This window comes from Panthera uncia, unplaced genomic scaffold (assembly GCF_023721935.1).
Source record: "Panthera uncia isolate 11264 unplaced genomic scaffold, Puncia_PCG_1.0 HiC_scaffold_161, whole genome shotgun sequence".
Taxonomy (NCBI): domain Eukaryota; kingdom Metazoa; phylum Chordata; class Mammalia; order Carnivora; family Felidae; genus Panthera; species Panthera uncia.
The window spans coordinates 100,638-119,635 of record NW_026058261.1 but is presented as its reverse complement, the minus strand read 5'-3'; the positions used below and the strand labels follow the sequence as shown (position 1 = coordinate 119,635).

The 18,998-nt window shown below is 39.8% G+C and overlaps 1 long non-coding RNA gene across 1 annotated transcript; it reads left to right on the top strand.

Moving 5' to 3' along the window:
• Positions 1–416: 416 nt before the first annotated feature.
• Positions 417–16,593, top strand: LOC125917235 (uncharacterized). Its single transcript, XR_007456122.1, has 3 exons — positions 417–988; positions 6,182–6,317; positions 11,646–16,593. It is a non-coding gene; the product is annotated as an uncharacterized LOC125917235 (long non-coding RNA).
• Positions 16,594–18,998: the final 2,405 nt, after the last annotated feature.

Genomic DNA, 18,998 nt, shown 5'->3' with positions numbered 1-18,998 from the left:
AATATTTAAAAGGTTTAAGGCTTTATAAAATAATATATAATACTTATATTTATAACTTGTATATAACATTTTTAGAGTACGGTCTCTGGTAATAGGCTAAAAATAGTTTTTAAAGCACATTGTTGAAAAATGCCTGTGAGGCATTGAGCAGGGGGTTAAGAAACATTTATGTGTGTACCATAGGAATATATTAAATGAAATATTTATTAACTGAGCACCTGTTCAGGTACAGCATTAGGCCAAAGATTAGGGGCAAACCAGAGAAGTACTTGCCCTTGAGGGGTATTGATCTACTTGAGAAAATGCCAGAAATGTCACCAAGTGAGCTCATTTAATTGCCAGTTAAATTCTCATTGTAGACACTGAGGCCTGTGTGTTCACAGTCACCTCTGAAGCCAGGAGTGATGGTTGGCTTCCATAATGTGACAAAGGAAGGTGAAAATCAGAGAAATAGGTCCAGGGGTTTTCTCACTGCAGCGTCAGGACAAATGGAAACAGAAAGCCCTGAGGAAGTACTGTATAGCAGAGAGGTGGGGCAAGGGTGCTCAGAAAAGAATCTGACTAAGAGCAGTTTCCAAGCCCACAGACCCCGCGGTTCAGACTAGGACAGTGATGTGTTCCACCCTTTCACTAAGTTAAGTAGGATTTTGAAACTGAGGAATGTATATGCTGGTGGCACTGTTTTGGAATGAGTAAAAATAGGATAGCCATGGTTAGAAAACGTGGGAGTCAGGTACCACCAGATACTTAGGAGAGATCCTCACCATGAAGTGAAATGCAAGAAAAACCTTCATTTACCAAAGGAAAGAGGTCTCACTTCTTTACCTCATCCTCACCCTTAAGGAATATTTTACTTCGCGTAAACCATGGTAATGACCAATATGATGGAAATGTAACTTGAGAAAATCCTGTTTAATGTGTATCTTTACTCTTCTAGGCCTCTTTTTCGTGGAAGTTCAGACGTTGATCAACTTGGAAAAATCTTGGAGTAAGTAGTAACTCTAATTTTGCATCAGCATCTGTAGCATTAAAACATTTACAGTGCCTTTCATCTAAAATGTTTATCTCTTGTCCTTCCTTCCCCAAGCTGCTGCCTCAGACAGTGTTACTATTTGTGTGGTGAGTGGGGACATGGCAGACATGCTGTTTTATGCAGAGCCCATCATGACATGTAGCCTATCCGGGCTCTGTTCTGGCAGCTTGTATGTTGTTCGTGTGGATCTTTTCGCTAATCCTCCTTCTCCATTTGGCTGAGCTCCAGTTCTTTTCAGATGTGTTGTGTGCTTGGGCCGTTTCAGATGTCCACTGTCAGAGGTGGGGCGCTTGGTAGCCTGGTAACCCATTCTTGCCCACTGGGCTTCCTGTCCCCATTGAGTATCCTTTTGTTATCCAGATTGGTTTTGCATTGTTTTGTTTTCCTGGGCAAAAGATGGTATGCTACACAACCCATTTTTCTTGGGAGCACCAAAATAGGAAATGAGAATCCTAGATTCTAACCCTACATCTGTTGCTAAATAACTATGCAATGTTGAGAAAGTCATTTAAAATGCCTCATAAAGTGCTTACACAGTGCCTGGTGCATAGTGAATACTTTAAAAATGGTAGCTATTATTATAATTCATCCTTAATTGTTTAACCTTTTTGTTCCTTAACTTCTTCACCTGAGTAATGAAACTTTGGATGTAAATTCTAGGATTCTTTCTTGTGCTTAACATTCTTTGGTTCTAATTGTCTGTTACTTGGCTTGTTGATGATTTGCAGAGTTCCATTCATGTCTACATGTTTATGCATGTGGGGGTATGTATGCTTTTATGTTTCTAGAATGTTCAGAGGGAGCTTTTCTTCTCACAAAGCATGAAGCATGGCATCCTTTTGGGATATGTGCTTGTGCCAAGCCCCATCAGAATTGGGGGGGGCAGAAATAGGGCGCCTGGATGGCTCAGTCAGTTAAGCATCTGGCTCTTGATTTTGGCTCAGGTTATGATCTCCCTGTTTCTGAGTTCAAGCCATGTATCGGGCTCTGCTCTAACAGTACAGAGCCTGCTTGCGATTCACTCTTTCCCTCTCTGCCTCTCTCTCTGTCTCTCTCTCTCTCAAAAATAAATAAATAAACTTAAAAAAAAAAAAGAATTGGGGGGAGTAAGAAAAAAGTGGGGATTCTAGAAACAAAAATAACCCTGATCATTGGTCTATAATATTTTATAGGAATCCCAGAGATTTTTATGATACTTTCAGTCCATCTGTAAAACTGATGAAAAGTATCCCTAAAGAAAAGAATTATATTTTAACACTGTCTACTCAAACAGGACTGCTTAAAACAGTTGGAATAAAACTGGAACCTGAGTTTTGTCTTTTAGTGACTAGAAAGCTTCAGTAGGCTTCCATTGGTGCTATTGCCACTGCCGAATCAGAACCCAGTGGCCTTAAGGCCTAAAAAATATTTGCTGATTTTATTGCCTGGGGGCTTCCCAGGTCCAGGGAAGCTGCCAAGACTACCACTCCTCCTCTTCCTCCCTCTCCCCCCACCCCCCCCAAAGCCACCTCCTACCACTACTACGGCGTAGACAGTGACTATTACTGCTATTACTGTCACTTCATAAGGTAGACAGATTCAGGACAAAACTCATGTTCTCCCTGCTTCTGAATGTCAGCTTCTCTGATCATACAGTGATAAGCCCTCCATCTATTCTTCCCCCTCACTGTGTATTTTGTGTGCAGTGCAGTGGGAACTTGAAGCAGGAACTGTGAAAGTCAGACCTACCAGTGACTCTGTTTAAAGGAAAAATGATCTTGACCGAAGCCAGCTTGCCAGACATTGAAACCTGTCACCACCTTTCCCTTACTGACACTACTGGGGCGTTCTCTCCAGCCCCGGGGTCTGCAAACTTGTTAGCACTATTAGTGCCTCTTAGTATCTGAAGCCACTGAGATGGACCCGAAAGAACCTTTGACAACCATGTTTGACTTGCTTCCAGTGGAAAGCCAGTTCCACTTTTGGCAAAGGCCTGAGACCCTAGGTTGCCAGCAAAAAAGAAGCCATAAAGTTCTATATATGTTGTGCCTTCAGATATTACTTCTTGGTTTCTGGCGTTGTTTCACTGAAATTATGTTCTGTTTACTCTGCGTTTGTTACTTTGGCATAAAGAAAAGGGACAATGCTGCACCCTAGTGTCATTTCTAAAGTACTTGAGAAATGATTTCTGTCCCCACTGCCATTTATAGGTTTTGTGCTCTGTCAGTCTTTCCAGTACAAATGTCAACTTTTAAGGCTTATATTCAGCTGTCCAAATACTGAAACTTGATGCAAGCACTTGTTAATGGACCTATCAGAATTTCACAACACTCATATATGGGCCATAAAAGTTCATACTGGATGTTAAACTGAAAAAAATTTTTTTTTGAGGAAAGCCACATTCACATTCTCTTAAGGGCAGAAATGTTTCTGCACTTGGAGACATTTATACTTTCAAAGAACAACAAGTACTTTGAAAGTGAAACTAAATGCTTTTAGCTCGTGACATTTTAGAGCATTTTTAGGAGCAGAGTCATAGTTAAATGGAAACAAAATATTGGATTTGGAATAAGGAGAACTGGGTTCACTCGAGTGAGCTGAACTCGCTGTGTGTGACTTTGGCAGTTGATTTCACTCCTGTCCTTAGTTTCCACATCTATAAAAAGGAAGTAATAACTGACCTACATGTCTCAGAAGGTTGTTATGAGATCAGAGGAGGTGATAGATTTAAAAATACTTTTGAAAGTTATTTCTATAGGTAGCTATGTATATATACATGTAATTATACACCACATATACACATACATACAGAGACGCTGTTTCTTTAAGGGCTTTTGGCAGTCAGCTGCCCATATCGCCAGATTTATTTCGACATAAGTATATTCAAAGCTGCAAATAAAAAGATTTTAAATTGTTACTAAGAATTATTATAACTGATTTCTAGATGATTGGTGATGATATGCAAAAAATGATATACAAATGGCTAAAAAGCTGAAAATAAAAGGAAGAAAATTTTTAAAGTTTTTAATAAGTATTCTTTTTTCTTCCTCTGCCTATTCCATTCTATCCAAACACACACATTGATGTCCTTTAATAATCAATAGTGCTATCTTTTTTCTCTTTGCTCTTATTCTAGATCTTGCTATTAAGCAAATTTGTATGTTGCCCAAGTTATTTCCATTTATTTGTTCTGGTAAATATGTCCAAGAATCTGTCTTTATTTGCCTCAACAACATGGCTTTCCCAGCATGTCCAACAGATACAGGCATACAGTGTCTTTCCCCGGACACCCAGTAACAGGTGCAATTATGGTATGAGTATTTGCTCTTCCCAGGTGAGGTCTGTGACCTGGGCTCTGCTGAAATAAGAGAAGGAGGAACAAAGCCTTACAGAGAGCCTGTGATTTTCACCACCACATCTTCCTAAAACCTGGGAAACCCAATCAGGAGAACATATCTCAGGACCTCAGTCCCAGGCCAGCACCATCTCTAACTGTAGTTAAAGTAATTTGGTCATGGGGCACCTGGCTGGCTCGGTCAGTAGAACATGTGCCTCTTGATCTCAGGGTTGTAAGTTTGAACCCACCTTGGGTGCAGAGATTACTTAAAGATAAAATCTTAAAAAAAATAGTTTGGTCAATTTGAAAGCTATATATTCTGTCCACTAAATTATAACTTTTAGTTCGGAGTTAATCAGAGTCTGTAAGTGAGATGTAATTTCTTGTGTCCCTTAACTTCCCTTGTTCAAACCTACTTACTATCTATACATAAACTTTAAATAACATCTCTATAGTGTATAAGTTGCATAAGGCCACTGACAATATTTCTGAAGAACCTCGGCACATATCAGTAGGACTCAAGCAGTTCATATTTTTAGCATGATAGCAATGCATTGCCCACACATTTTAGATTAATAGCATTATTTTCTTCTCATGATAATAATAATGGGTAATGTATTGATATTGACAAGTACTGTTTATCAGGCACTGTGCTATGCACTTTATATAAATTATTGCTGTAAATTATCATTTTTTTCTTTTATTTGTTTATTTTGAGAGAGAGAGAGAGAGAGAGAGCATGTGTGCTTGAGCAGGGCAGGAGCAGAGGGAGAGAGAGAATCCTAAGTAGGCTTCACACTTAGTGCAAAGCCTGATGCAGGGCTCAGTCTCACAACCAGGAGATAATGACCTGAGCCGGAATCAAGGCTCGGACGGTAAACCAACTGAGCCACCCAGGCACCCCTAAATTGTCGATGTCAATAAAGAAAGACACTAAGAAAGAAGCTAACTAATTTGTCCTTACCTAGCAATAAGTGGTAGATGCAGAATTTGAACCTAGGTCTACCTTTTCTAAAGCCTGTGCTGTTTTTTTTTAATTTATTTTTTGTATTTGAGTATAGTTGACACACAATATCTATGCTGTTTCTATATCATTGGATCCTCTCTCCATGTTTCTGATTCCAGAATGATTTTCAGCAGAAACATAAATGATACTGTCTTTCGTTATTGTTTACTCTGGAATACCATAAAATAGTTTGGTAATATAAAATATATATAAGCTAAGTTTAATTCAATTAATTTGAAATTAAATTATAAAATAGCGTGTGCCTGATAGTTACACAAGATTAACATACTTTTTAGCCTCTTTTTGGTCTGATTCTAGTGTATATAATTACTGTTTGGAGAATTATTCTTTAACCAAAAGTGCAACCAAATTTATGTGTTAATCATGTTAGATGAGCATCATAAAGCATGTCAGTATGAGTGTTTGATCAGAACACAAAAAGCATTCTCGGGTGTAAAGGAAATATTATATGCTCTTATGAGCCTCCTTTGAACATATAGGTTCTACTCTGTCAGTACATCAGGACTTACTGGTAATATAATAATTTCCATTTCTGCATCATCCTATATATTTGGTATCTGCTACCAGAGTAATCTTTTATCTCTTCCCAGTGAATTATACAATTCTCCCCTGAGATCACCCTGTGATCACCATACTGCAATAGGACAGAAAGAGATGAGAATCCCGCCAGTAATATAAGTGAGGGGCTCCTGGGCTCTGTGTCCCCCATACCTGCCTCTTAGACTGTACCATCATCTAGAATTTGGTAGGAAAACAGCTTCAGCATAGCATCTAATGCTTATGTTCACATGTGGTTCTTTTGTAGTGTAATTGGACTCCCAGGAGAAGAAGACTGGCCCAGAGATGTCGCCCTTCCCAGACAGGCTTTTCACTCAAAATCTCCTCAACCAATTGAGAAGTTCGTAACAGATATTGATGAACAAGGCAAAGACCTACTCCTGGTAAGTTCATGCGGTGCAGAGTTGGTCTGCACTGGGCGGATCAGAGCCTTGCCCTGTCCACTGGGTGGTCTGCTAGGTGGTGGGCACAGTATCAGTTCAGCATCATGTGCCACAACCACACAGGGCCGAGGCCACAACCACACAGGGCCGAGGCCACAACCTCTCTCTGCAGCTTTCATTTCCACACCTGCAGCAGCTGGTGGCTTTTGATTCTGGAATGTCTTCATTTCCTATAGAAAGAGAAAGAGAAAGAGTCTGATCCACAAACTTTCAATCTGCCATCTTTAAATGTTCGTTTGAATGCAGCCTTTGAAGCCTCTCAAATTCATCTAGACATATGCTTCTAATAAGTATTGAATGTGCCATGCACATATAAAATACCTCACTGAAAATAAGGACTCGTGTTCAGCTTAAGATTCAGACTCGTAATATTTGGCCTTGTATGTAATTCCCTAACGTGGAGGACAGAAAAGTAGGTAGAGGAGTATACCTGTTGAGCTACTCTTGGTGTTCAGAACCCAGTGACTGATGAGTGTTTCCTTTACCTACTGAATAACAACCTATGATAGCTAGCCAAGAAAGTACTCCTAGACCTGGAGGAGCTAGTGCTCCCATTCTGTCAGTGTATTCTAAATTTCAAATATAGACCTAAGAGTCTATAGGTCTCAGTAGAAATGTTATACCTTAGCTCTGTGTGGACACAGCCATTGATTGGCATGTTTGCAGAGCCACGGATTCTCCCGGTGAAAGCCCTAAGTCCCATCTTCACCTGATGGGGGCTCATTTTCTGATGCTTACTCTACGGTTCCCTCCACTGCAGCATTATGGAGAAGGACAGCTATTTTCCCTCCCCACCGTTTATTTCTAAGACACTCACTGAGAACTTTGGCCCACATCCTTTGAAACAAATTCTTATTAGAAGGGAGAATATTCTCCTATACCAAAACTCACTATATATACACACTTGCTGGCTCACCTACTATTTAGGAAAATTTTTTCTTGGTTTCAATTAACAGACAAGTATTTGCATTACCTTAAGAAAAGGAGGTTTGATGGAATGTTTCATGTGGCCTGGAAGTGAAAAGCCATCCAGAGTGTAAATGCTCTCCCAGTCCTGCTAAGAGCATCACCTGCTCTTAGCAACTCTGCTTTTCTCTGCCCTGCAGGCCTTTTCTCCTCTTCATTATTTCTTTTCAGTTGTGCTGTCTGCTCCCCTTAACTTTGGCTGGCCCCTGACTATCAGAATTTCAGCTAACTCATGGATCCTTTCAGCTCTAACCCCCACCACTAACATTTGCTCTGTTAGTATTTCCTACATCAGATTCCTGAAAGGAAGAATGTGGCTGACACGCCTCACCTTTTTGCCAACCCATGATATGGGTTGCTGCCTAGGTCCAGTCAGCTATGCTAGGAGGGAGGGAGAGATGATGTGTTATAAAATATGGCCACCATAGGCTTTCCTTTTCAGCAAGAACTCTGAATGAAATGCTCCTCTTAGAAGAAGATTCTGGACAGTCAGTCACAATGATAAGCAACTTTAGTAGTGAAGTATTCCACTTCTTCAGCTACTGGGACATCCAAAGACAACTCAGAGTCTCTCAACATCATTAGGAATCACCAAAAGGAACTTAAAATGTAAAGCTAGTGGACAGTGCCACATGCTCATTCATTCAGTGTCTCCACTGGTGGTGCTGGCTTTCAAAGTCAGACCACACACTAGTGCTGGACTAGAGAAGTAGCAGGAAACAAAGAAGAAAAAGGAACAAAGAAACTACCAAAGAGAGAAGGAAGAGGGTGGACAAGGAGTGTCAACAGAGATTAGAAAAAGCAAAGGAAGGGAATAAGAAGCAGATTCAGTGACCTCAGGACTAGAAGCAACTTAAGGACAAAACATAGTAATCCGAGGGCATTCAGGGAAAGGATAGCCCAAGACTTCAAAGCCTAGAACCCCCTGAAAGCTCTCACTGTTTCATGCTAGAGGGACAGAAGGTAGAACTGTTATAATGCAGAAGAAAGCAGGCTGTTCAGTACCAGATAGGCAGCTGAGATCCCGGCAGGACTTGTTGCCTCTATTGAAATTTATTCAGTAAGGAAGGAAAGTGAAGGGTATTTTAGGAAGTTGTTTTATTTAAGATACAACATTTAAAAGTTTAGCACTGTGAGAGTTGTCCTTTGTTTTATCTGAAATAAAGGCTGACTATATAATGCTCAGCCATGTATGAATGGATATATGCATTGACATTTATAAATGCTCTCACATACATATGTAAGTTGGGCATATTAATAAGACCATTCAGAGGAAAAATTATTTTTTAACAACCAGAACCTACCCATCTTTACAAGCTTTGTCCTCTCCATCGTGGTTAACTGGAGAGGCCACGTACTTATTTTCTTGCTGAAAAAAGTTTTAGAGTTTCTGCTAACTGCTTTCAGGGCCTAAGGTATATATTTGTGGGGGCTGGCGGAGGGGACAGTCCTTGGATTAGTCTACTTTTGCTGCATAACCAACAACCCCCCAGAAATCTCACTAGCGTACAACAGTAAACATTTATTTCTTGCTCATGGGTCTGCAGATGGATAGACAGCTCTGCTTTAGCCTATGGGTCAAGTACAGGTCTTCTCCATGTGTCTCATTCTAGGGCCCAGAACAAGAGGGGCTTTGGCTCCCCAAGGCCTGTTTTTCTCATAACAGATGTTATGATGCTCCCAGAAGGGCAAGCAGAAACACATGATGCCCCTGAAGGCCTAGGCTTGGAAGAGGCACCCTGCTACTTCTGTCCACATTCCATTGGCCAAAGCAAGTTACGTGGTCAAGGCCAACTCTAATAGAGGGAAGAACACTCCTCCCATGAAGGAAGGGTGGGAAGAAGGAGGCTATGTGCTGAAAAATGATCCAGTCCATCATAGTATTCAACCCTTACTAAATAGCAATCCCAGAAGCTAATTTTATAAGACAGTTATTTGGCAAGTAAATTAGATTTTCTTAGAGAAATAATATTCTTACAGAAGATTTTGGATTAATTCTCAAGTCATCCAAATTGCTCTGTTGAAGTAGAACAATGATAGAACTTAGCCACCATTTCTATGTTCTGTAGAACATAAAGGATTAAGACTTCCAACTGGAGATTCTCACACACTTCCACATTAGGCTAAGGATTTCTCCTTCTCTCCACCGTCTTCCCAGCTCTAAGCCATCAAGATAGCTGTGCGGACAGGCTTCCTCCGAGACAGTCCTCTAGGGACATGTCTCTCTATCTTGAACATACTCCCACATTTTTTTTTTCTTCTTTCCTATGTCCTAGGGATTACATTGGCTGCTTCTTTCTCTAATGCCGCTACCTAATTTTCTCCTTCCTAGACTCTGGGAAGAGAGAACCCAGGCTTAAGAGTTTTGCCCCTGCTCTTCTGTCCTTACAGAATTCAGCCCATGCAAAGCTTTTCTCACAATGTTTATTGCTGTTAGGGAGAGTAGAACCATTCTGCCACCAAGCTCCCTCATCTGCTTGCCTTTTGGCTCTTTGGTTTTCAGGAGACACTCTGAGAAACTGGCATCCATGGACTGGTGGGGAGTTCAGGATAAATAAGATTTCAGGGGACCCAAATTTGCCTGGAATTATATATAGAGTTTTCTATTTGTGAGTGTTTTTCTAGGTCAGTAGCATTCAACAGAGTGTTAAAGCGTCCCTAATCGTCAAGATCTGATGGAGACTTTGAGGTCCTTGAGGGCAAAAACCCAGATTAAATGGAAGTCAGCATAACCATGATAATGTTAAGTCTTCAGATTACATAGAGGACTGAAATTCATAGACGTGTCAGATACCCAGCTCACTAAAGTGGACACTGCATCACAAAGACGGAGAAGCTGGTAGAGTTTCTCTCCTACTTGTGTGTTCCTGGGCGATGGATAGGTCTTACTCATCCTCCACTAGTGCTTACCACCTGCTAGTCACTCTGGAGGTGTTGGTGGAAGGACAGGAGGAGGAAGTGAAGAACAGGATTACCTGGGGTTGGTGTGGAAATGGAACTAAGATTAGGGAAGCATTCTGTCTAATTGATTATGAATTGTCAGTTTGAGAATGGAGATTGCTGCCCCAGAGGTTCACCATCCCCCCCCCCCCGCCAACCCTTTCACCTTCTACCTACACTTGAGTTGACAGCCTGGAATAGAGTTTAGTACCAGAACTGAACCTAATGGACATTGCTGCTGCCCATGAGGCACCTAGACATGCACCAGAGGAAGGAATCATTTCCTCTGGATGGTGCAGCCCTGGGCCAGAGTGCACAACTTGCTAGCAGGTCAGGGTAAGTTGGGCCTAGGTTTTAGCCCTTACTTGCCCTCCTTAATAGAGAAAACCTTTATTTCCTGCTTTAAAATGTATTTCCTTTTTTTGGTTTTCTTGTTATTTTGTTTTGCTTTTGATATTAGAAATATGTCAGAAACAAGGGCGCCTGGGTAGCTCAGTTGGTTAAGCATCCGACTTCAGCTCAGGTCATGATCTCCCAGTTCGTGAGTTTGAGCCCCGCGTCAGGCTCTGTGCTGACAGCTCCGAGCCTGGAGCCTGCTTCAGATTCTGTGTCTCCCTCTCTCTCTGCCCCTCCCCCACTTATGCTCTGTCTCTCTCCGTCTCTCAAAAATAAATGTTGAAAAAAAAATACGTCAGAAGTTGTTACTGTAGTTTAATAATTACCCTCTTACCCCTAAACAAGACAACTCCGTTCCATTCCTGACTCATCAACAAACCTTGGGGAAGAGTAAAAAGTTAGGGTGACATCTCTGACTACAGCACTAAGTTTTCTAGCATTGGAAAAATCACTACCTAGGGGTTCCTGGGTGGCTCAGTCAGTTAAGCGTCCAACGTTGGCTCAGGTCGCCCCCTCATCAGGCTCTCTGCTGTCAGCACAGAGCCCGCTTCGGGTCCTCTGTCCCCCTCTCTGTTTGCCCCTCCTCTTCTTGTGCTCCCTCTATCTCAAAATTAAACTTAAAGAAAGAAAAATCACTACTAAATAAAGTTATATACATACTATGATAATACTAATAATATCTTTTAAAGGACCTGGGATAGGTAGAAGAGAAAGCCTGGGGAGGTAAAAGTACACAGGCAACCCAAAAGCTATTGCTTTTTCCTGAAGGGCAGTTTATACATTGAGGACATATATAAGATAAGATATATATAAGACTGTCTACATTTTATTTAGTGTCCCATGAAGTAGATACTCATTCTGATTCTAGACACACTTAATTCATGGCAGTGAACAAATGGATAACTGTGTAAACACATTATTTAAATGGACATGTTTTACGTCAGTTATTTTTTTTCTTTATCACAGAAGTGCCTAACCTTTAATCCGGCCAAAAGAATATCTGCCTACAGTGCCCTGTCTCACCCCTACTTCCATGATCTGGAGAGGTGCAAGGAGAATCTGGATTCCCGTCTGCCTCCCAGCCAGAACAGCTCAGAGATGAATACAGCCTGAGGTCCCGACGGCCATCTTGAGCTGATCAGCGGGAGAACACCCCTGGGGGCTGATGGGCCCCCCCTGAGTAAGCCCCGCAGAGCCACTGAGGATCACTGGCTGGGGACCTTCTAGTTGCCGTCGTCTGGACGGGCTCTGCTTCTCCATGGAAACCGCCTAGTTTACTGTTTTGAAATCAATGCAAGAGCGATTGCAGCTTTATGTTCATTCGTTTGTTTGTTTGTTTGTTTGTCTGTTTGTTTGTTTCAAGAACCTGGAAAAATTCCAGAAGAGAAGCTGCTGACCAATTGTGCTGCCATTTCATTTTTCTAATCTTGAATGCTGCCAGTGTGGAGTGAGCAATCCAGGCACAGCTGAGTTATGATGTAATCTCTCTGCAGCTGCCTGAGCCTGCTTTGGTACTTTTGAGTGAGAGTGTGCACGCGCGTGTGCATGCGCATGCATGCGTGCGTATGTGTGTGCGGGAGATTCTTGATTTCTTAAAGTGTTACTTTCTGTAAACAACAAGAATAATTGAATTTTAAAGACTCAAAGTGACCTATAAATAACAGGTGTCTATTGACTAAAGGTGATTTACCAGAATGGGCTTCTCAAATTACACAGTTGAACCTATGTCCTCAGAATTTCTTTTATGGCCAAAAACAGTAAATTTGTTAGAAGTAAAACATTCACTATCTAGATGAAGTTTTATACACACAACAAAAAGAAAAAAAATGCTAGTATCTTTTAAGAGACCTGTTTTTTAAAGCATACACTCTCTTTACTCTTGATAAAAGCTGAAAATTACTCACTGTAAGTCCATTTTAACCTGTATTATATGCTTTGTTATTTCTTTTGAAAAACACCCTATAAGCTTTTTCTTACTTGCTATAGATTTAGGGAGTGTACCTCAAATAGGTAAAATGGTCAAAAAAAAAAAAAAAACAATTAGAGAAAGCCTTTATTTCCTGATTTGAAATCTGTTTCCTTTTTGGATTCTGTTGTTACTTTATTTTGTTTTTTTGATTTTAGGAATTTGTCAGAAACTGTTTCCTGTTTTGACTCAGAGAATAGCTTTCTCTGACGAGACAGGAATACCATTTAAGTTTTCCCTATTACACTGTACTTTTTCTGCCATGCACTGCCTTGTTTGCAGAGTTTCCATCTTATCTCCTAGGGCCTCTAGTATATATTACTACCATTACATAACTAATAACAGATTGTTTAAGCCGTTCCCATGCACCTCCTGCTTGCTTTCTTTCAGTGAACCTTTTGTAAATAGTTAGATTCAGATTGTGGCTTAATGGATCCAATTTTTCAGCCCTAACAGGGTCCCCTAGGCTCTCACTCCAGTGTGATCTTCCCAGCCAGCATTTGTTGTTGTTCCCTAGCCAGTGAGTGGAGGATTGGCTCTTCTCTATCACCAGCACATAGATTGCCTTAAACTGTTACTTAGTGTTTTACAATTTTTTTAGAAGATGTCCGTGTAGAATCGGAGAGAATGTCTTTAACTATTTTTTTTTAGACGTATATATTTACCCTATAAAATGATCTTTTCTCCATCTCCCAGGCTGTGCTTATTTCCAGTGCCTGTGCATACTCCCTCTCCGTGCAGAGCCAGCCTGACCTGGGCATTGTGAACAGCTTTACTTTTTCTCTCGCCATTTTCTCTACCGTTCTTTATATTTCATGTCATCTCTGCCTTATGTGTGGTTAGTACTCAGTTAGCTCAAGTAACCCGAAGACGCAGAGATGAAGTATCCTTTTGGAAGTTTAGCTGTCTTTGCTCTCTGACTCATGTTTTGAGTACATGCAACAGATAGGCTATGTTTAGAGTTAGGGTTGTCAAAGAATGAACATCGCTTCACTCAGTAGAAAATGTTCCAGTTGATGTTTATATATTGTCTAGCCTTACTGAATTCTTCACAGCTTAATATTCTATACTACCATGATGAACAAGGGAAAAATTAAGACTTTTCTCCTTGAAAGCTTTTTGGGTTGGAAATTACTCTTTTTTTAATATGTATATTGTTTAACATTTTTCTAATTCAGTAACTTGAAGAGCAGGAAAATTGGTCTAAAGCTAGATATGAATGAGAAGATGGGCCACAAGAATGTTTGATGCTTTCTTCCTTGTTGACAATATTGCTTATGTTTTGTCATCACTGTAAATGCTTGAGATATAATGAATCCATAGCAGTCGGGGCAATGTCTCCCCTGGAAAAGTGATTTCTGCCTTTCCTTTGAAGACATTTTTTGCTGGGCCCTAGAAATTCAATTTTAAAACTCAATATAAGTACTGATTTCATCATGTGCTTTCTGGTTAGTATCCATGGCTAGAGTGAACATAAGTTGAGTTTCTGCTTTTTTCAGGTTTTCAGAAGTTCTCTCAAGAAAAATGCAGCCGTTCTGAACTGGAATTTTTCAGCATTCTTGGGAATTCTAAACAAGCAGAGAGCTCCACTTTATTTCTAGCATATACTTTTGGTTCATTTCTCAGTAGTGTTTATGAAGAAAACTTAAAGCACAAACATTTTGGCATGAGATTCATTAGATGCTTGGCAAATTATCCCCTGAGAGGCAGAAGGAGAGGGTATCTGGCCTCTCTGACCCCAGCTCTTCCATCTGTGTGGTTCTTGCAGTTGAGTAATTACCCTCGTTTTATGTCTTTTACATCCAGGCTCACCAGTTCTGATATCCAGATGCCACACGAGCCCCCTTCCCATTAGGGCACTTTGAAGCATATAGCAGCATAGGAATTTACTGAATACAGCTTATTCTTCTGTGACATATGGTTTCAAACGTCTTTGCCAAAAGCCAAGCAGTGGTCAGCTAAAAAAGTCATACTGCCCCAGGGATATACTGAAGCAGCTTATATCAATAAAAATACGGTGTCAGATTCAAAATCACATTTATATTCACATTTGAGGGCTGGTGCTAGAATGTGCCTCATAGTTTCTATATGATAATTGTTCTCTTAGGGCCCAGGCATTGTGGGAACCATAGTGCATGGTGAAGTTGTAACAATCCCACTTAAGAATAAGAGAGAAACCTGTCCATTTCAGCATTATAAGCTATCATGTGGCAAAGGTAATAAAGCCCTAATCTTACAAACTTAAAAACACAATACCCAGTGCATTGGCACCTCCCACTTTGTCTCTCCTTGAAAGTAGATAAGAACCCAAGAAACAGAACCTGTTTTAAACAAGACTTCGGAGCCATTTCATCCCTCTGTATTCTCATGATTTTCTCTCAGGAATCACACACTAGGAATGGCATACTTTTCATTTAGCCCAAGGTGTCTTACTAAAATAAAAATAGTTCAAAATATTTACCTAAGAATAGAATCTCAGCCATTTAGTTTTAAGTAAAAATGAAAATTTCAGAATGCATGGGATGTTAATATCTTAAAGAAAATGTACACCTTTCAATAGAAATTTATCATTTGACTCCAGAACGCAGTACTGTCCATCTTGATGGGGGGGGGGGGTGGGAAACAACCAAATAGTACCAAATATTTTGAATCTTAAATTATGTATTTAAATTTAGCTTTTAACTATATGCCTCTTAAGGTCAGTAATGGCAGTCCTCATGCCATTATGGAAATTAAAATCATGTAAGCTTCCTAATATCACAAACATATTAAAATTCTTCTTTCCAAAGAATTGCTTTTAAGTGACAACTTGGCTATTTTTATGATAAGCACAGAAGAGAGTGTCTCACATTTTCCAAAAGCAGGCTTTTGTTGCATAGTCAGGTCTAGGAAAGAGTAATATTAAAAGTTAATAAGCTGCTGTAATTACTTAATTGTGTTAGTACAGTAACTATAGAATATTCACCCTGGAAAGAAAATGTTGAGACATTATAAGTTCTTAGGTATTGACAAAATTCAAAAGAATGCATGTTTTACATTGTGACACATAAAAACAGTGCCTTTATTTTAAAAAATAAAGATGGTAGCATGATTTCTAAATCTTTAAAAGGCATAAAATAATGGACAATGGATAGAGGAAATTCTAGAGAAAATGAAGGTATTCAAAGAAGGATAGTTTCAAAGTTAGATATATTTTGAAGGATAAATATTTATTAGCAAATATATTGTAAGAATTTCTATTAAAGTCATCCGGCAACTATGAAGTTGATAACGTTCCAAAACATGTTTTATGGAAAAGCCTTTCCAAGCAGTTACCATTTCAAAGGGTGACCTGAGCAAACTACCATACTCCTTACTTCGTGGGAAGAAGCAGCCATGTGAAACTAACGCTTGTTATGCAAGCCTAAGAATGTTCACTGTAAATAATAATAATAATAAATTTTAAAAAGGCACATATTTCCTGTGCCACCAAGATTTTTTGAAAACTGGTAAAACCCAAATCCTTGATCATATGCACTTGATACATTCAGATGTATGATATGGAACATAGCTACATGTTTCCACGGTAGAAAAACTTACTGAGACTGCAAAAGCCTATCACGCAATAGAAGTCCCCAGGTAATTAGTAGTGGTGTTCTCTTCAAAAGCATACGAAAATAGCATTTTCATTTCTTATTAATGCAATTTTCAACCTAGTGGTGTTACATACCTATATCTCAAGCATTTCTGACTTGTACTTTTTCAGAAAATAAGCCACAATATTCCTTTGGCCTTTTCTATCTTCTGACCTTTGTAAACAACAGAAATGTAGAAAGAGGAGGGGTCTGATTTTTTAAATGTTTTTTTTCCTCAGTTTGTTTGTTTGTTTTAATGACGTACGAATCAGCTCTTCAAAATGTTTTGTTTCTTAGCATTCCCAGGGAGTTGAGATAAATGAATGAACTTCCATCAACATATTTATGTTTCCTTGATACTGGTGCTCTGGCTGTCAAGAAGAAAACAAGAGCCTCTTGAAAACTAATACAGGCTTTTTTCAATCATCTATTTAAATATTGTTACAGCAGTTTGAAGGTTATATGGTAGGAAAGTGAGATGATTTTTCTTGGAAACCTCTATTTTAAAATTCACACTGTCCTAAGACATGGGCTTTCTTCTTTTATTCCAGTATTTTTCACAAGGTGGCACTTTGGGGCTGGGGGCCTGGGGGTGGGGGTGGGGGCTAGGGAGGGGGAAATCTGAGCAAAGCTAAAGAGGTACTTCTAAAATCTTCATTCTAACCTTGTTTTTCTGCACATATTTTACTCTTGCTTAGCACTTGTTTGTCAGGATGATGAACAGTGTTCGTAACATTCTAGAACTTAAATATTTTAGTTGTTAGCTAGGTTCTGAATGATGATCTGCAGGGAAGTTGTTCTTGAGAATGGATAATATACCCATTTTGATCATTTAAGTGCATCAAGAGAGCCTAGTCATCCATTTTTTCAAGAAGCATTTTTTTAAGGTATTTAATTACCTTACTTTTATAGGTGCAGAAGTTACAAGGATGTACAGGCTTATTAGCTAAAAGGCAACACTCATCTGTGAGCAGGGTAGTTTTGTTAGGAATGTAAAACTCCTCCAGTGGCCTCAGCCAAAAACACCTATGCCCACTGTCTGCTGTTCTCATATTTCCTACCATGATGGTCTTTAAACACTGATTAAAATTTTAAATCCTAATTTAAAGATCAGATGAGCAAAGAAGTAACATCAGTATATAAGTACACAAAACTATTTTTTTTCTAAAGAATTGCCATGCTGAAATACAGCCCTTAAATGCTAAAAGACCTGGTAATTTTTTTTTTACATTTATGTAATCACAAGTGTAAATTCACAAGAAATTCTAATTTTTTAAAAGTCCTGTCCAAGCATGTGAGCATAATAACCTAGGAATATATTTACATAAATCTTTAATTTCTCCATTAGTGAAATTCTTTGGCAACTACATACACACACACACACACACACACACACACACACACACACACACACTCCTATGTTTTAATTCACAGGTCTGCTCAGAGACGCATTACCCCCAGATGATTTTAGTTAGTTTTAGAAATCCTTTTCCTCAATAAGTGTCACAGAAATTTAGGAGGAAGGAAATAGTACTTTTCAGAGTTTCCTTATTAGCACGGCATAACAAGGCAGTTTATTCCTTCTGAGTGGCAGAAACTCAATCCTGCCTGCCTAACTTTCCTGCAGAGTAGCGGGCAGGCGAGTCTCACTAATTCATACTGAATCAAAATGGGGCTGTCACCCTAGGGGCTGTCAAAAGCTCTTCGGGAACCCAGCCTCGTCCCTCTGCTCAGAATCCCACTGAAGTAGATTCCAATTTAAGCCCCTAAATGGAAGGCCGAATTCCAACCTCGAGTCTGTTGTCAGTTGGGCCAGTCTGAACTCTATTTGCTCGCGGTGAACACTTGACGCCCACCTGAAAACCCTCTGGGAGCGCTGCGCCGTCACTCCGCCCCTTTGGCCGCAGAGAGGCAGTGGGCGGAGCTGGCTGGGTCCCGCTCGCCGCTCACCTGTTCGTGCCTGAGATGACGTACAGACCCAGAGGGCTACTGTCCGAGGTCCATGTGCCCTGCTGCTGTTTCAGAAGCACCTGTTCTGCCGTCTTAGGAAATAGAATGCCCCTAGAAGCAAACGGGTGTCTTCTGTGCATAAGTAAGTACAACACAATTCTTCGAAAGTTCGGGTATAAAGAGATGCTGGTCTGTATGAAACGTCTACCAGGCATCTCTCAAGCTCTAAGCTCAGCTTTTTTTTTTTTGTTTGTTTGTTTTAAAGAGAAGATGTATAATTACAGGAAAGATTTTTTATTTTTTTATTTTCTATCATTCTACATATACGATGGCAAAAGATAATGCGTGGAAGAGTTTTGTTTTGAAAATGTGTTTATTTTCTGCTTAGGCAAAAGCTCCTAACTCTTTCGTTTCTGATCTCTTCTTTTGTTTTTGTCGAATAGTTAAAGGTATGTAAGCAAATTATCTCATGTAGTGTAGGGGATTTTCCTGTTTGGAGGAAACTTTTGTGTGAATTGTTTTGTCAAGCAAATAATCAACCCCTTCTCTACTTGAGGAGTTTGAATTGTCACATACAGGTTTCCTTAAAGGGGGCACATAACTGTACATATTGCTATAAAGAACTGTGACCGTAGCACTAACGAGCAAGCATAGAGCCCCACACAGTTCATTTAATTTCTAACGCTCTGTGGTTTCTGGCCAAATTCTGTTGACATGCTTAGGTTACGGTCCTGAAGATACCCTTTGTACCCTTAACTTGAAGTTTTCTACTCTTAAGTAATTGAGATG